Source organism: Podarcis liolepis (genome assembly GCF_965112155.1).
Source record: "Podarcis liolepis genome assembly, chromosome: 6".
Classification (NCBI taxonomy): Eukaryota; Metazoa; Chordata; class Lepidosauria; order Squamata; family Lacertidae; genus Podarcis; species Podarcis liolepis.
This window is the reverse complement of record NC_139559.1, coordinates 23,434,923-23,453,778: the sequence shown is the minus strand read 5'-3', so window position 1 is coordinate 23,453,778 and position 18,856 is coordinate 23,434,923. Positions and strand designations below refer to the sequence as shown.

The window sequence follows — 18,856 nt, the reverse complement described above, 5'->3', positions numbered from 1 at the left end:
TGTTCTAGATCAGTGTTCTTCAACAGATTGAATATCAGGGTGCAAAGGATGAGTGTGCTTGAGGCTATCTGTCTAAGGGTGTGCTGTTGATGTTCAGTGATCAATTCTTGTTAATGTTGATTGGTTGGTTCATATATTGTATATTTTAAACTTTGTTGTGTGTAGCTTCATCTGTGTTCATTCCTGGCAATGCTAGACTATAATGAGGAGGCAGTGATGGTCATCTACACAGATGGTTTTAAAAGAGGATTGGGCAGTATGTACCTTACAGTTACTTTTTGTAACTGACAACCCAATAATGTGTATTCTGTGTGTTTTTCTGTTTTTGTTTTTCTGTTACATTTATGGTGCTACTGTTGAAAACCAATAATTGGGTATCACCCAGTATGTCTGATCTGGCATCATAGCAGTCACAAACAGTATTGAAAATGGGATTGTGTAATCATGATTCTATAATCATAAGAACATCTGGAACAGCCCTGTGTAAACCAAGCATGGGGAATCTGTGGTCCTTCAAATGTGGCCGGACCACAACACCCACCATCTCAGAGTATTGGCCATGCCAGCTGGAGATGAACTCCAACACCATCTGGGGTACCAAAGGCTTACACCCTTCCCTTAGTGGCTGGCAGTGGGACAGAGTAATCTGTGGGGTAAATGGCCATATCCCAGCATCAACTGATTTCACAAGCATAACAGAAGAGAGAAGGTTAAGTACGTACTGTACTGTAAATTAACATCAGTTTTTTATAGTGGGCTGAAAATGCTGGTAAAATATTCTCAGTAAAGAGAAATTATGCTAAGTATGAGGATGTGAAAAGATACTATCATCTCTTAGCCCAGCTCTACCAGTATAAATATCTGCCTGTCTTGGTCATAGGCATCCATATTTGGTTCCTGCCAGCACCATGAAGACACTGAGTGCTTTCTTGCTTGTGGGTCTCCTAGTCCTTTGGTCAGGGATGTCCGTATCGGGTACAATATTCTTCAGAGGTAAGTTCCAAAGCACCTTCTGGAGCAAGTGGTAGCCAGAGATACAGGTGAGAAAGATCCTTTTGCTTCTGCTAAGGATGGGTATTGTCATAGGTGGGGGACCTGTGGTCCTCCATATACTGTATTTTTCACTCCATAAGACACACTTTTTTCTTCCTAAAAAGTAAGGGGAAATGTCTGTGCGTCTAATGGAGCGAATGCATGGTCCCTGGAGCCGAATTGCCCAGGGGCAAAAAGCAGGTCGTGCTTTTTTTTTTTTTTTTTTTTGAAAGAGGGAAGTGGGTGTTGAAACAAAGCCGCTGATCGTTTGCTGATCGGGGAGAGAGATAAAGGATGCTAGAGATAAAGGAGGCTGCCTGGGAGGGGGGAGGTAAAGACAGCAAACTTGCAAAGGGGGGAAACAGGAAGACTAAAGCAATAAGGAGAGAAATTAGAAGAAAAGGAGGAGCAAAAAACTGCTCCAGCTAAGGAAAAGGCTCTAAGGCAAACAAGAGGGAAAGGAGTGTTGAAAGGAAACAGCTGATCGGTGGGATCGGAAGAGAAGTAAGGGAGGCTAGTGGAGGCTGCCTGGGAGGGGGGAGGTAAAAGCCCATGGATCCTCGGGATTTTTGCACTGGGTCACCCCAAATTCACCATCAGATCACATAGCATGTCCATGGCTACAGCCTGCACCAAAAAAAATCACACACACACTGTTTCATGGGGCCGCAATGGTGCAAAAACATGGTTATAAAGCACAGGTCCACATGGATCCTCAGAATTTTTGCATTGGGTCACCCAATGAGCTCCATCTTCCCTGACCATGAACCATAAAGACTGTGCCAGATGAACCCCTTTCTGAAGGCTTTTCCATAACTGGGGTGCTACTATTGAAAAGGCCCATTTCCTAGTGGTTATCTGCCTCCTTTCATTTGGTCAGGGTGCCCCGTCTGAAATGATGATTAAGGTTGGGATAGACATAAGGAAGGCACTCTTGCAGGTAACCTGGTTCCAAGACAGAGGGGGCTTTAAAATTGGGCCCAAAGTGGAGAGTATGTGACAAGCAAATGCATATGGACAAAATACCCAGTCCTAGCTAATCATTTTGCAACCCTGTTCTGGACCTGCTCCCACTTCTGAACTGTTTGCCACACAATATTTTCTTTATGCATTTGTTTTTATGTGAAACATTTTTAGCCTGCTGTTCATAAAAATGATTGCCAGGGTGTTACATCTATAAAAACCACAAAACATAAAAATGCAATAATAAAACTTTTAAGGATGCAGTGAGATGACTAAAACGTATTTAAGAGGACAATCTCTGCATCAGTGGAACAAGCAACAATTTGTTGTTGTTGTTTAGTCGTTTAGTCGTGTCTGACTCTTCTTGACCCCATGGACCAGAGCACGCCAGGCACGCCTGTCTTCCACTAAGTGAATAGAATTAAAGAATTTGAAAGGGCTCAGTCAGTGCCAAAAAGAGTCAAGTGTTGGCACCTATCACACACCTGAAGGAAGGGTGCTCTAGAAATGGAGTGTAACCCCAACTCTAGTTGCCATGTAAGATACCTTTCCACATTGGCCAGCTCAGTTGTGCTTTCTCTTAGTTCTTGCAGGGCTTTTAAAATTCTCACTAATAACTTGAATTTGACTCAGAACCACTCATTATGTTACTGTTTCTGTTTCAGGAAAACCTGGTGTCTGTCCACTGTTTCTCATGAGATGCTTAATGGTGAATCCCCCTAACAAATGCATTTTTGACAATGACTGCCCTAGCAATTTGAAGTGCTGTGTAGGGCCTTGCGGGAGAGACTGCTTCCAACCACTTTTCGGTACAATAAATAGCAAGTTGTTGTATTATGTTTTATTCATTTATTCTATTTATTCTATTTCCTCCAAGGAGGTGAAGGTTGTGCACATTGTTCTCCCATTTGATCCTCATGACAACCCTGTGGGGTAGGTCACTTTGAGAGACAGGGACTGGCCAGGGTGGCCCAGTTAAGCTCAGACCACAGAGGGCAAAGCCTTTTACTAAAGCACCTGCCCAAGAGTGCAAAGTTCAAGGTGCCCCATGCTCTCAAGAATCAAGCTAAATACAAAGCATGATCTAGAAACAAGGTCAGGAAGCAATCCAAGGTCCAGAGTAGAAGCACCCAACTGCCCTTGCTTTAATACAGCTGAGTTGGTAGAACATGAGATCCTCACTCTCAGGGTAATGGATTTGATAATGGGCAAAAGATTCCTGCTTTACAGGGGGTGTTGGTCCCTTCCAACTCTATGAACTTTGGCCCAAATTTTTGGTTGCTGGTGATCTGGAGGACTGGGGGATTGCCCAACCTTCTCTTCTGACAGCTCCAGGAGTTTGTCAGCAGGTGTCATCCCAGAGAGCTCCTCAAGAAGATCTCAGCATTGGATTCAGGGTCCCCTGCCTCTTCCACATTGTATGATTGGTACTCAATAATTTGACTACATTTCACACAATGCTGCAATATCTGGGAATATTCTTTAGGGATGTTTTCAGGCTAGAAGAGAATAAAGAACGTGGTGAGCTGCAATCAGAGATGGAAACATTGCTTTTCTGAGTTTATCTTTCATACTACAGTGATACCTCGGGTTACATACGCTTCAGGTTACATACGCTTCAGGTTACACACTCTGCTAACCCAGAAATAGTGCTTCAGGTTAAGAACTTTGCTTCAGGATAAGAACAGAAATTGGGCGGCGTGGCAGCAGGAGGAGGCCCCATTAGCTAAAGTGGTGCTTCAGGTTAAGAACAGTTTCAGGTTAAGTACGGACCTCCGGAACAAATTAAGTACTTAACCCGAGGTACCACTGTGCACTTTATTTCTCTGTAGGTGCAGCATGCTGGACCCCCCTTATAAATGTGATGTTGACTATGACTGCCCTAAAAATAAGAAGTGTTGTGAGGGGATATGTAGCAGAGACTGCTACCTGGCAATTTTTGGTACTGTAAACAACACTAATATGAGGCGGGTCATGTATGTTCCACTTAACAGCTGGGAAGTGATAGGGACTATTCCTCCAAGGAAAGTGATTTCAGAAACAGGAAACATTGCTGCTTGTGTTCTGGGATGCCCCCCAAAATTCTGAAGGTTGGGCTAACCTTCCAAGAAGAAGCATAGCATTGTACTTGAAGGACACAACTTAGCGGGCATTTCCAATAGTTGTGTTGCACTCCTGACAAATGACATCAGGTGATGGACAGGTGGACGATGCTTGCCCAAAGCAGTCCCTTTTAGCATTGGAGCATCGCCAGTGGAGGGTTTGCCACATTCTAATCCAGCCCTTTGTTAATGAAGTGGTTCCTTACCACTGCCCTACCATGATCAGCAGAGTTATGGGAAATGACCTGGAATGAGAACAATACCAGCAACTGTGCCCAGGCAATTAACAATGACAATCCAAGCGTTTTAGTACTTTAGCATATTGCTAGGTCTCCTTACTTTAAGCATATGCAGCTATACTTAGATTTGGAACCTGATCTTATTTCAACATTTCAGTGCTGGTAAAAGCAATCCCATATTAAAGAAAGAACCAGGACAATCCTTGTAGGGACTGGGCCTACAGTCTACATGTGAGAGAAAATGGGGTTGGCTAAGCAGAAGAGGCAAACGAAAGCAAGTAAACACATTAGATATGCTAGATATGCAAAGTAAATGCTGATGTTTAGGAGAAGAATCAAGTCTTACTGTAAATAATACCAGACTTGATAGGGTCACCTTCTTCTTACAGGCAATCCATTATTATTCATGGTACATAACAAGTTATATTGCAGTTGTATATTACTGTAAATCCAGTCATGAATAACCACAACCTAGTTCTATATCTAGAACCTATTGAATTATTGCCGTGCTTTCAGTGTCCATTAGGTCCTGAGTCTTCCATCAGAGCTATAACATGTCAGAAGAATTAGAGTTATCATGTGCACTAGGGCAGCCAAGGCCAACAATTATTCTTCTATAGCCTTCAGATGTGGCATCAGAATGGTTAATCAACATTGAACCATTCAGAATGTGAATAACATTTATGCTATAGCTATAGTTTGTGATGGGTGTATTTAATTCAGTAGATCTTTCTTTCTCTTTCTCAGAACCCAGCACCAGCGTGAATTAAGCTGTTTCGCCCATAGTCCTTCCTGAGGTTAAAAGTCAGCAGTCAAGTATAGAAGGAAAATTCAGCTGAACGATTCATCAATTTTCTCTTTGGAAGTAGTAAATCAGGGAGAAGTGCTCAGTGTTTGAAGACGTGGTCTCTTAAGTATGTGATGGTTGTGATTTGGAAAGGAAAATAATAAATTCTCCATTCATGTCTTCAGCTTCACATCCCCTGTCAAGCTAACTCTTCAGATAAACTGCTGCTGATGTCTCATATAGAACAGCACTTGCCAACTCATTACCAATGATGGGACTAAAGCTTCACCAGAGTCTCAAACATTTGAGGGGAACCAGATTGGGGGAGGCTGATTTGGATAAGCAACACAAGTCAAATACCCTAAGGCTAAGTGAAATCTGGCTAAGGTAGGGCTAAGTGAAATCTGATGCCTTTGAAATGCTTTACCATTTTGGTTTTGGATTGAAATCCAGCAGTTTTGAAATGGCAAAATATTTAATTGAGTAACGTAAGGGAAGCAAATGTGGTACCTTCTAGATCAGGGCTAGGCAACCTAAGGCCTGTGGGCCGGATGCGGCCCAATTGCCTTCTCAATCTGGCCCGCAGATGGTCTGGGAATCAGTGTGTTTTTACATGAGTAGAATGTGTCCTTTTATTTAAAATACATCTCTGGGTTATTTGTGGGGCCTGCCTGTTGTTTTTACATGAGTAGAATGTGTGCTTTTATTTAAAATGCTTCTCTGGGTTATTTGTGGGGCATAGGAATTTGTTCATTATTTTTTTCAAAATATAGTCCAGCCCACCACATGGTCTGAGGAACGGTGGACCGGCCCCCAGCTGAAAAAGGTTGCTGATCCCTGTTCTAGATGTTGCTGAACCACAACTCCCATCATCCCTGTCCATTAGCTATACTATTAGCTGGGGCCATTGAGAGCTGGAGTCCAGCAACAGGTGGAAGGTACCACAACAACTACTTTTGGTATCATGGGATCTGAATGAGGTAAGCACCTTCAAAGGGCAGGTGCAGCATTCTTTCCTTTCCTTTCCCCCCAAATCAAACTTTAATTTAATACAATTTCGATAAAAAACGGGTTTCCCACCCCTGTTGCAAACATATGTCAATCATTTCCTCCTGTAGCCACATCATATCTTATTTAATGTCCAGTTGATCCTTCACTTGTTGTTAGTCCATTCTTGCAGCTGACACCCCCCCCCCCCCAGTCCTTACAAACAGTGCCTGTTACATCTTATAAATATAAAATCCATATACATTGTTGTTTCAGACCTGGTGTGCTGGGAGAATTAATTACTATCTTCCATTGTTCAGTTCTTTGTAGTGTTTATCTGGCTGCCACAAGGTCACATTCCATTCCTTCTGCTGTTCACCAACTAGCATACAGGCTGTGTCCATAAAGAACTCACGGAGTGCATGTCTGGTCTCTGCCATTAAAATTCCACTCTGGAGTTCTTGAACATCACACAGTTAAAGACAAAATCTTTTTTTCAAATTCGGCCTCTTGCCAGATCTATTCAGCAGCCGTTCATTCTTCTTGCTCTGTATTGCTCCCTCACACTCCTGGTCCAAACCAAAGATAATTTTAAATAAAGTCCATTCAACCTCAGTCGAGGGGGGAGGGCACAATAAAACCTTGTTAAATTCCTTGTTTACCTGGCGAGACTGGCTGGTTCTGAAAAGCCACCTGAAGGGATGTTACATCAGACATCCCGAGGCACTGTGGGAAATTTGAAATGGTGGGCAGCTTCCCAGACCTAGCTGCAGACACCAAATTAGCCCACAGCTAGGGATCAGGCAAGTGGGAAGGCCAAAGTTTGGACCGTGGCAGGTGACTGAGAACACCAGATGCTCCTGTCTGGATGCAGGTTGGATAATAATAATAATAATAATAATAATAATAATAATATATTATTTATACCCCGCCCATCTGGCTGGGTTTCCCCAGCCACTCTGGGCGGCTTCCAACTGAATATTAAAAACAAGACAGTGTCAGACATAAAAAACTTCCCTAAACAGGGCCGCCTTCAGTTGTCTTGTAAAAGTAAAATAATTGTTTATTGCTGGGAGGGCGTTCCACAGGGCAGGCGCCACTACTGAGAAGGCCCTCTGCCTGGTTCCCTGTAACCTCATTTCTCACAGCGAGGGAACCGCCAGAAGGCCCTCGGCGCTGGACTTCAGTGTCCAGGCTTGTTGATGGGCGTGGAGACGCTCCTTCGGGTATACAGGACTGAGGCCATTTAGGGCTTTAAAGGTCAGCACCAACACTTTGAATTGTGCTCAGAAACGTACTGGGAGCCAATGAAGATCTTTCAGGACCGGTCTTATATGGTCTTGGTGGTAAAAGTCTTCTTCCTGATACTCTGGAAAATCATTGTCAGTGAGGTCAGTAATACTAGGCCAGGTGAAGTAATGAGAAGACTAATTATAAGGCCGCTTCTTATGTTCCTGGATGAAAATCCAAAGAAGGGAGGTGTCACCATCTTTCTGCAAGTGCTCTGAGAAACAGTTTTTTGAGTTTTGATAACAGCAGGTGTTGGGAAGTAGCTCTTCTTTGCAAGAGAATACCAAGGTTATGTCACTCAAGAGTAGACCATATCAAATTTTGAGGCAGTAGGGCAGGCGCCAGTCACAAAATGACTACCATGTGAGGCATGACATAACATAAAATTAAAGAGAACACAGTCCTTGCTGCTCCCCAACCCCCAGACTATCTCATGCTTACCATGGAAAGTCAGCTATGTCCTGCTAATTCTGATTGTGGAGGTACAGTTGTTAAAGACACAAGAATCCTGATTTCCCCAGTCCCAGTCCCAATCTCAAAACCAAAGACTAAGCTACTCTCCTGTACCCACTTGTTGTGTAGCGTTCATTGCAGAAAATAACTTCTTGTGGGTACCTGATCTCAGGCCAATCCACCACATGAAAGATCCATCCTGGTTGCTAGGGAAAGTAAAGGTAAAGGGACCCCTGACCATTAGGTCCAGTCATGACCAACTCTGGGGTTGCGGTGCTCATCTCGCTTTATTGGCCGAGGGAGCCGGTGTACAGCTCCCGGGTCATGTGGCCAGCATGACTAAGCCGCTTCTGGCGAACCAGAGCAGCGCACAGAAACGCCATTTACCTTCCCGCCGGAGCGATGCCTATTTATCTACTTGCACTTTGACGTGCTTTCGAACTGCTAGGTTGGCAGGAGCAGGGACCGAGCAACGGGAGCTCACCCCGTTGCAGGGATTCGTACCGCCGACCTTCTGATCAGCAAGTCCTAGGCTCTGTGGTGGCAAACTACACAGATTGCAGGTACTACTATAAAATGAGGCGGAAGCAGGGAAAGTGAACTAAAGGGGAAGGGAGAACAGATGCTCTTTAGGACATCCACTTGTCATAGCTCTGCATTCACTCATTGGCTAAAAACACGGGCAGGTGGAAACATCTAGGCTAGGTCACTTCACAGAAAGCTTAGAAGGGTGCCAGCACATTTTGATTCATAACTTTACTCCCCATTAAAAAATGGGAGCTCAGAGTCTGTGAGTGCCAATGAAGGTCTTCATAGGCAGCAGGCTGGCACACACACACACACACACACACACACACACACACACACACCCATTTTAAGTGATGACTATACATCCAAAAATATTTCTCAATTAAAAGCTTATAGTTTCTGGCTTAGGGTTGCCTGGTTTCTGTCCCCCAAATATAGGTAGCCTAATTTGCACATTATGCAAACCACGCAGAAGGTTGAATGAGGTTTCAGCTTAGTTCTCAATCCATATTACCCCCCCCCCCATGAAAGCTGTTTACAGGAAGGAAGGCTGTGCTGACATTGGCCTCCATTGCCTGAGTGAATCACTCTGACCATGACCAGGAAGATTTGGGAGGTAGCACACCCAGAAAGCAGCCAATTCCTGCTCCAAGAAGCACGTAGGATTTCCCCTTTCCTGAGCCTGTACTCATTGCACTCAGTAATAACTGCCCAATTCCAGATTGGACTACTGTAGGTCAGAGGCTCATAGTTACCAAATGCAAGAGTATATATAGAGTATAGGTGAAATAAGGATTGGGTAATGGATTGACATCTGCAAGGCATGTTTGGGTGACAAACATGGGGCAGGGCTCCTCCCTCTTGTGATCCAGTGCCACCCTTTTAGCAAGCTTAAATCTCACCAGCCTGACCCAGTGATGAACATTCGGAACCAGATTCTGAAGGTACCATGAAGGCCAGGAGCATCTTAGCCTTGGTGGGACTGCTGGCCCTCTGGACACAGCTCTCACCTGCATCTTGCATGCCACCACTAGGTAGGTTTTGAATGAAGCTGCTTCTCCTTCTGTCTGATACCAGAGTTGTATATAAAATATATTTTGCTGATCAAGCCATCTATGACCTTTTGTGGGAGGTGGGTTATTGGTTGGTTTGTCTTTGTTATGTATTTATGTGAGCCAGTGTGGTGTAGTGGTTAAGAGCAGTAGTCTCATAATCTGGTGAACCGGTTCACTTCCCCGCTCCTCCACATGCAGCTGCTGGGTGACCTTGGGCCAGTCACACTTCTTTGAAGTCTCTCAGACCCACTCACCTCACAGAGTGTTTGTTGTGGGGGACGAAGAGAAAGGAGAATGTTAGCCGCTTTGAGACTTCTTAGGGTAGTGATAAAGCGGAATATCAAATCCAAACACTTCTTGTTTTCTCATTTTGTATTTTTATGTTGTACACTGCTCTGTGATCTTTGGACGAAGGGAGGTATATAAATTTAATTTTCAAAAAATGAAATGAAATGGTACTGTTTACCAGTTTCTGAGGCCCTTGCTTCAAGTTTCACTGCTCTCAGTGTGAAAGACTTGTGGTAGGACAACAAGGAACAATTTTCTGGCAAAGGACCTGCTGGACCTTTTGGATCGTTTACTGGCAAACAGTACTTAGCTCTGCTCAGGAATTCTAACAAATTCCCCCGCAAATACTAAGAGTTAAGTGGACTTTTTTTTAGTTCCTTGTGCAAAAAATATATATGCAGATTTATTCTAATGATGTTGAGTAAACAATAGAATGCCATCCTGCCAAAACTGGTTAAAATCAGTGCAGTTTTGAAAGGTTCGATCTATAATCTTGACTGCAAATGGTGACCAATTGTAATCAAAAATTCTCCTCAATATCAGAAACTGTCATGGAAAATTTGCTTCCTCTTGTGCTTCAGATGAAATCCTGTAGTTCCAAGTCCACTTACAAGGGCTGCATTCAGAGGAAATCACAAACAAGTTAACAGTATTCTCCCTTGTGAGAAAGAATGTCAATATGCTTTTTAAAAATAAATGTTTCTATAAACTAAAACATAAAAATATATTTGCATGTCCTGCAGGTGGCTAAGTTAGAACCTTTCTCTGTTGCATTGAATTTTCAGTGTGTAGCAGCTTCTCTCTCTGTTTTTAATCAAGGAGCAGTGCACTATATACACCTTTAGGCACCAGGCAAAAATGTTCCTTTTTAACCTGCCCTTTGCCTGACCTGATCTACATCCTATGCCCTTTTTAAAATGCTGGCTCTTTTTAGGGTTTTTTTATTGGGTTGCTGTTTGTATTTTGATTCTATGTATGTGATCCTTTATGTCAGTGATGGCCATACTTGGCCCTCCAGATGTTTGGGGACTACAGTTCCCATCATCCCTGACCACTAGTCCTGTTAGCTGGGGATGATGGGAGCTGTAGTCCAAAAGCAGCTGGAGAGCCAAGTTTGGCCATCACTGCTTTATGTGAACCGCCCTGAGACCTTCAGGTACAGGGTGGTATAGAAATTATAATAATAATAATAATAATAATCCCGTATCACCCTTCCGGCTGTATGAAGTGGTATATATGTACCACTTCTCAAACAGGTCTTCTTATACTTCCACCGAACCATTTACTGAAGAATTGTATTCTTCCCATACATTCCCATCTTCATTCAACTTCTGCTCATTCAGCTTTCGATTCCCACGGGCTGATTTTGTGATGCAACCCGCAATCACCCAAAGTCTAGTAACCATTAACTCAATGGCTGGTTATGTATAATTCACATAGGACTTTCCTGTGCACATAATGTTTTGCTATCCTTGTTTCATTTAACTTCGCAGCAATGCTTTTAGGCATAGTATATTTGGGTATTTGTTAACCCTGCTATTTTCTACTTCCAGAAAAATTTGGAACTTGCCCACCAAATCCATTCAAATGCAGTGTAAAGGGACAGGATGCTTGCAACCATGACTATGACTGCGAGGGGATTCAAAAGTGCTGCTACTTCAATTGTGGCAAGATTTGCAGAAACCCACAAGGTATGGTGTATGGCTAAACCTGGTTCTTCTGTGTTGGCTTTTTGTGGCTGATTTCCTACGATACGTTGTCATTTAGTGCTTTAGGTTAGCCTGAGACACAGTAATCTGCTGAAGACAATCAAATGAACTTTATGTTTAAATAAGGATCTGTAGTTAGGATTCCCCAGACCAAAACCAATACTCTATCCATTCCCCATGAGTAGAAACCGCAGGTAGGAAAAAGCTATGTAAGCATCTGTGAGGCTCTAAAGTATATAAAGAACCATTGTGGATGTTGATTGCAATTACATAGCTGCCAGAATTCATAATAACTGACCCACTCTGGCAGATATATAAGATGAAATAGACAATGGGCTACCTTTTTAATCATTGCTCCATCCCCCAAAATGGGAAGATAAACACAAAATGTCACTTTGTACAAAGCATAGCTTTGATACAAAGTATTATCTTCCATAACTGTAACATAGAAACAAAGTGCTACTCTCAATGGAAGAGCAAAGGCAGCCTCTCTCTAGCAACAGCTGGTTCTTTGGAACCAGCGCCACCCAAATTCCCAAGTTCTCTCTCTCTTAAGCACACAACACCCATCTTCATTGGAGAAGAGCTTCTACTTTCAGCAATTACAGTGGACGCTCGGGTTGCGAATGTGATCCATGTGGGATGCATTTTCACAGCCCGCAGCGTTCGCAACCCGCAGCGGTGCATCTACAGACACGCGGGTTGCGACTCATCTCTTCTGCGCATGCGCAAAGTGCAATTTGGTGCTTCTGTGCATGCGCGACCGCCGAAACCCGGAAGCAACCCATTCCGGTACTTCCGGGTTTTGGCAGTGGATGGCACTGTGGGTTAAATCACAGAGCCTAGGACTTGCCGATTAGAAGGTCGGCGGTTTGAATCCCGGCGACGGGGTGAGCTCCTGTTGCTCGGTCCCTGCTCCTGTCAACCTAGCAGTTTGAAAGCATGTCAAAGTGCAAGTAGATAAATAGGTACTGCTCTGGCAGGAAGGTAAACAGCGTTTCCGTGTGCTGCTCTGGTTTCGGTGTTCCGTTGCGCCAGAAGCGGCTTAGTCATGCTGGCCACATGACCCGGAAGCTGTCTGCGGACAAACACCGGCTTCCTCGGCCTATAGAGTGAGATGAACACGCAACCCCAGAGTCGTCTGCAACTGGACCTAATGGTCAGGGGTCCTTTTACCCTTTACCTTTAACCCAAAAAAACGCAACCTGAAGCATCTGTAACCCGATGATCATGTAATGTGATGTTACCAAACAGTGGCCACAAGGAAGAAAGATTTGCCATTTAGTAACACAAATTGTTACCTAACAACATAGGTGATGAATAATCGAGCAAGGAGTCTCTGACCCATGCAATTAGTTTCAGGCAAAGATCCGTGAAACTTCGCCAAAGTGTTTGTACCCTGGAACTCTGTTAAATGGGGACTCCTCCTGGAGATTGCGGCCTAAGGTATCATTCATGAACTAGGCTTGAGGGGCTGCCCCTGTCTATGCCCATCTGTGGGGCTGCACTACATGGGTTTTATTTATTTATTTTTCGTTTTTTGCATTTCTACCCCTCATTTTTTTAAAAATCCCTACAACAACCCTGAGAAGTAGGTTAGGCTAAGAGACAGTGACTGGCCCAAGGCCACCCAGTGAGCCCCATAGCCAGTTGGGGATTTGAACCCTGGTCTCCCAAGTCCTAGTCTGACACTCTAACCATAAGGCCACGCTGGATCTTGATGCGCTCTTGATGAAATGTGGGGCTTTGGACATGCATAGGCGAGCTAGTTATCTGAAGCATTTGTCTGGCTCTGGAAACACAAAACAAACAGTCATGTGGTGGGTTTTCTCTGTTACAGAAAAAGCTGGCAGCTGCCCCATCCTTCCATATTTCTGCTCCGTCCCAGAAGGAGATCTTTGCAGCAGTGATTACGATTGTCCAGAAAAGAAAAAGTGCTGTTATTTAAATTGTGGAAAAAGTTGTGTAGACCCATGAGAAAATAAAGGTATTGCCTGTGTCTCTCTTCTCGTCCTTCCCTAGTATCTCAGTTAAAATCATAGCGTTTTCTTATCCAACTCCCTGCAATGTAGAATTCACAACTAAGGAATCCTTTTATTCATTTGATATGAAAATTCTCCTGACAAGGGAACTTTTGTCAGCAACTCCTGACTGGAACAAAGAAAACACAAAAGTTTTTCTAAGTTTTTCTGATGGAACACAGTCTGATGGAATATATGAATAATTTCCTAATGAAGGATGTTCTGCAACAAATATCATTATTTTGCAAAAAAATATATAAAATATACAAATATTTTTAAAATCATTTAACTGTTTGGTATCTCTTGCTCTGTGGAGTTAATGTGACAACAGTGACTTAATTCCGCTTTGCTAGGAAGGATAAATTGATAATATTTCCTTCAGAAGAGCATTTTCTGGGTATTGGAAAATTGTATTATTTGCCACAAGCAGAAAGCACTTAAACACCTTCACATTTAAAGCACAGCACATGGGTTGGTACCTGAATGCAAAATAAATCTCAAAACAAGAGTTTCAGGAAGTTTGACTGAGGAAGGTTCATAAATAAACTGAACCAAATTTCTTCCCCATTCCCAATATCTGCCCCCCAATATCCCAATATTTGTTATATTTACATTGTAATTCTTGGCCTACTGTATATCCTTCCAGATATAAATTGCCAACAGCTGTCATTGTCCTGTCATCTTGGGGTGAAAGCTGCTTGCAGGGAGCAAATTCTGAATCATCCATCCATTATTCAATTGTCTCTTTGAGCTCAGAGAAACTATGGAATGGGTGGTAATTCTAATTGCCATTCCAAAAATATTGTAGCTGTAGTGTTTGTGGTCTGTCCAGACATGCCCGATCAGTAATTGATACTCCCTGCCTAGGGTGCAGTTCCTGCCATAGCTAAGTGAGAACATGTTGGAGTCTTAGCTTTGTCTGTGCAGCAAGTGGTAGCTGCTATATGGAGTTGTTATCAGAAATCAATACTACTGACACTTTCCTGCTGCTTCCTAGCATTTGGGAAAACCTGCTGGTTTCCTCACACAGTGAGTACCCTTCCCAAGCCCGCAAAAGTGTTTTGAGGGGGGGGAACATAGTTCCCTGCAAAATGTGAGTAATGTAAAAAAAGAAGAAGGGTAAAGGTAAAGGACCCATAAGGGACGCAGGTGGCGCTGTGGGTTAAACCACAGAGCCTAGGACTTGCTGATCAGAAGGTCGGCGGTTCGAATCCCCGCGATGGGGTGAGCTCCCATTGCTCGGTCCCTGCTCCTGCCAACCTAGCAGTTCAAAAGCACGTCAAAGTGCAAGTAGATAAATAGGTACTGCTCCAGCAGGAAGGTAAACAGCGTTTCCATGCACTGCTCTGGTTCACCAGAAGCGGCTTAGTCATGCTGGCCACATGACCTGGAAGCTGTACGCCAGCTCCCTTGGCCAATAAAGCGAGATGAGCGCCAACAACCCCAGAGTCGGTCACGACTGGACCTAAAATCAGGGGTCCCTTTACCTTTACTAAAGGACCCATGGATGGTTAAGTCCAATCAAAGGCAACTATGGGGTTGCAGCGCTCATCTCACTTTCAGGCTGAGGAAGCCATCGTTTGTCCACAGACAGCTTTCTGGGTCATGTGTCCAGCACGACTAAACCGCTTCTGGTGCAACAGAACACCGTGACGGAAACCAGAGCACACAGAAACGGCGTTTACCTTCCCTCTGCAGCTGTGCCTATTTATCTACTTGCACTGGTATACTTTCAAACTGCTAGGTTGGCAGGAGCTGGGACAAAGCAACAGGAGCTCACTCTGTTGTAGGGATTCGAACTGCCCACCTTTCAGTCAGCAAGCCCAAGAGGCTCAGTGGTTTAGACCACAGAACCACCCACGCCTCTGAGAATGTGAGTAACTGAGCATTTATTGCATGAAAAAATAATTGCCTACAAAAGAGCCCATCACTCATGTATTGTGGGGGCTGGAGCCCCCATGGTCCCTAAGGGTTGGCTCCTGTGTTATGGGTGGAATTCAGCACCATGCTCTTCCAATCATTCCATCTATTGAAGCATTTGAGCTCCGCTTGGATGCTTTTCTGAGGGCTCTCCCCAACTGTCCTCAAAACACTTTTTGTGGGGATGGCTAGGTCAAGGAAGGGGGAAAGCCCTGTTGTGCAAGCAGAACTCCTTTCCCTGGGCTTTCCCTGACAGGACTCATGATGCCAATCCCGCCCTTAATTTATTCCCACCCCCCAAATGTCAGTGGCAGGTGGGGGGAAATCATGATCAGGGGTGCAGTGAGACAGGACTATTCAAGCCATTCTCCACACACTGAAGTCCAAATGCAAACCATCCCACAAACACAACATTTGGCGCTGGGGAATCGGAGACTGCCTGCCCACCTACAGATTGTTATTTGGATCACAGACACCTGGAAGCAGAGTTGAAGTTTCCTCTTGAGGTTTGGAATGAAAGGAAAAGCTGATATCAGCACATTTCCTGTGAAATCTCAGGTGTTGGACCACTGCAACTTCCACGCTTCTCCCAGATATCTCATTGTCAGTGTCAGGGTTTTTTTTACACTCCATGATGATTGAATTGCTCCATGGAATACACCAGATAAGCTATCCATGTTTGCTGCTCTTTTTGACACTGGGAAGTTTTGTAAGGCTTTCCAGTGTTGCAGGAGAGTGTCCAGAGAGATCTTTTGCAATGCTGATTAAGACAGAAATGACCACATCTTCTGCTGTTTTATAGCAGCCATAAGTCAAGGGGTTCAACAGACAAATATATAAGCCTAGGGGGGAAGTGACGTTTCTGCACTGGAAGAAGACAGCATGGTCTTCAAGGAGAAAACAACATACCTCCCACTTTGGAGAGCTGACAAGATATTTGGGAAAGTTTAAACCCAGGCTTCAGCCTTAGTCATCTTCAGGGACAATGTCATGAAGACGTTGACCACCTTTCTCATTGCGGAGGTATCAGTCTGGGAGCTACTTCTGTGCGGAGTGTGATCTGACTCTGACTGCAGAGGAATGCATATGAAATACACCACTGCGAAAAGTATGTTCAGGTAATAAGACCCACACCTAAATAGGAAAGGAATGTAGCTCAGTGGCAGAGCACATGCATTTCAGAAAAAGGTATCGGGTTCAAATCTCAGCAACTCCAGGTGAAGGAGGTGAGGACAGGTGACCCCACCTAGGCCCGAAGTCACACCCCCCCCCAACCAGGCCTCAAAACTGTCCAAAATTCCCTTTCTCCTAGAAATCCAAAACAGCTTTCTCTGCTCTTCTCTGCTTTTCTCACAAGATGCATAGGAAAAATGTTATTCTTTTATCAGTACGAGAAGGCTTCAAAAGGCTAATGAATAGGCTCTGTTTAAAGCAAGCCTGAGAACTGACTTTTATCTCATTCAGTTGCAACATCTTTGGACATGCTGAACCGCGAGACTCCTCGACCCCCTTGGCTTCTCACCCCCCCTTCCCAAAGACAGGCACTTTCTGTACATGCTCAGGAACCTCAACATGGGGCAGGACTCCTGAAGAGGGAGGAGAAAGGGGAGGGAACTGGAAGGGGAATATATGCTCTGTGCAAATAACTCTGAACTCATGCTTGTTTGTGAACTATCACACTTGCTCCTTCTACCAGTTCATGGATGGTAGAAACAAAGCTTTTCTCCAAAACTATTCCTTGAGTGTCTGTTGACTCCCATCTCCCTTTCCCGGGCGCAATATTTTTCCCACCCAAGGGCAAAGCCTCATAAGGCTACACAGGTAGAGCTATTATGTTGCACCTCATTTTGGACTTTGGCTGTGGTTCTGGCACTGCCCCTGTTAATTCCTGGCTGCATTGCCTGTGTGCTACCTGAATGAGGACAATGCCCTCTGGTTACCACTGGCTCATGTGAATGAGCCCTGAATAATGCATGCTGATGAAGACTAATACAGAGGGAATGGTAAAGGTAAAGGGACCCCTGACCATTAGGTCCAGTCGTGATCGACTCTGGGGTTGCGGAGCTCATCTCGCTTTATTGGCCAAGGGAGCCGGCGTACAGCTTCCGGGTCATGTGGCCAGCATGACTAAGCCGCTTCTGGCGAACCAGAGCAGTGCACGGAAACGCCGTTTACCTTCTCACCGGAGCAGTACTTATTTATCTACTTGCACTTTGACGTGCTTTCGAACTGCTAGGTTGGCAGGAGCAGGGACTGAGCAACGGGAGCTCACCCCGTCGCGGGGATTCGAACCGCTGACCTTCTGATCGGCAAGTCCTAGGCTCTGTGGTTTAACCCACAGCGCCACCCGCATCCCCAGAGGGAATGGTACTGCATGAAATTTCTTGCTCTGGAATCGCTCCCAGTTCTTAGAGAACAGTCTAAAACTTATTAGCATGTTCATTAAAGAGGTGGTGAAAGAGAGGAATTGGCCGTTGGCAGAGGCTGGCTTTCAGTAATCAACTTCCCTGTTTCTGCCTTGTGGGGAAACCTCTTTCCCAAGCTTGACAGTTGCGTTTTCCTTGCCAAATCAGCCCGAGAAATGAAGCAAATTCACAGTTGCAGCTAGGACCAGGGACCTATACAAATACAACCAGTCCTTTCTCCAGACCAAAGGTATGAAAATGTTAGCTTCCCATCAAACTTAAAAGCCACATTCTGAGGGTGCCATGAAGACTCTTAGCAGTTTGGGCAGAGAATATGGCAGTATTGGTACGTATCTATTCTTTAAATGTGTATTGGGCATTTCATCACACATCTTCAGCTGTCACCATCAATCCCTCTCTTGGGAAATGTTTGGTAAGATTGCTAAGAATTTGAGGTAAGTCTTGTAGACTCCCAACAAAGTTTTCTCAATTTTCCAGCTATATGAAATGGCAGCTAATGTGCTGTGTGTCCCCTTTTTCCAAAGCTATGCACACAAAAAAAACAAAAAAACAAATTTCTGCCTGGAACCCTCTGCAAAGTGTGCCAGTTGAGACACAAGTGCTAACCACCCCATGAGGTTGGCTGCCATTTTCTTCTTTGTGTGCAAAGCTCACTGTCTTCTTTTTGTTTCATGCAGTAATATATCTGCTGAAAGGTAAGTGCTCAAAGCTACAGTTTCTAGCTCAACCCAGACGTGATTAGAATACTGTTCCTAGATCTAAAAATAATGGCATGTGGGCACCAAGGGCACAATCACTGGCCTTGAACTGTGCCTGCACTTAATAAAATGAGTCACACCTACACTACAGGGGTACCTCAGGTTACATACGCTTCAGGTTACATATGCTTCAGGTTACACACTCCACTAAGCCAGAAATAGTGCTTCAGGTTAAGAACTTTGCTTCAGGATAAGAACAGAAATCGGGCTCCAGCGGCACGGCGGCAGCAGGAGGCCCCATTAGCTAAAGTGGTGCTTCAGTTTAAGAACAGTTTCAGGTTAAGAACGGACCTCCGGA

At 44.4% G+C, this 18,856-nt stretch overlaps 1 long non-coding RNA gene across 1 annotated transcript; it reads left to right on the top strand.

Moving 5' to 3' along the window:
• The first annotated feature begins 9,290 nt into the window (after positions 1 to 9,290).
• Positions 9,291 to 13,432, top strand: LOC310709850. The gene is made up of 3 exons (XR_014527689.1): positions 9,291 to 9,415; positions 11,278 to 11,415; positions 13,274 to 13,432. It is a non-coding gene; the product is annotated as an uncharacterized lncRNA (long non-coding RNA).
• Positions 13,433 to 18,856: the final 5,424 nt, after the last annotated feature.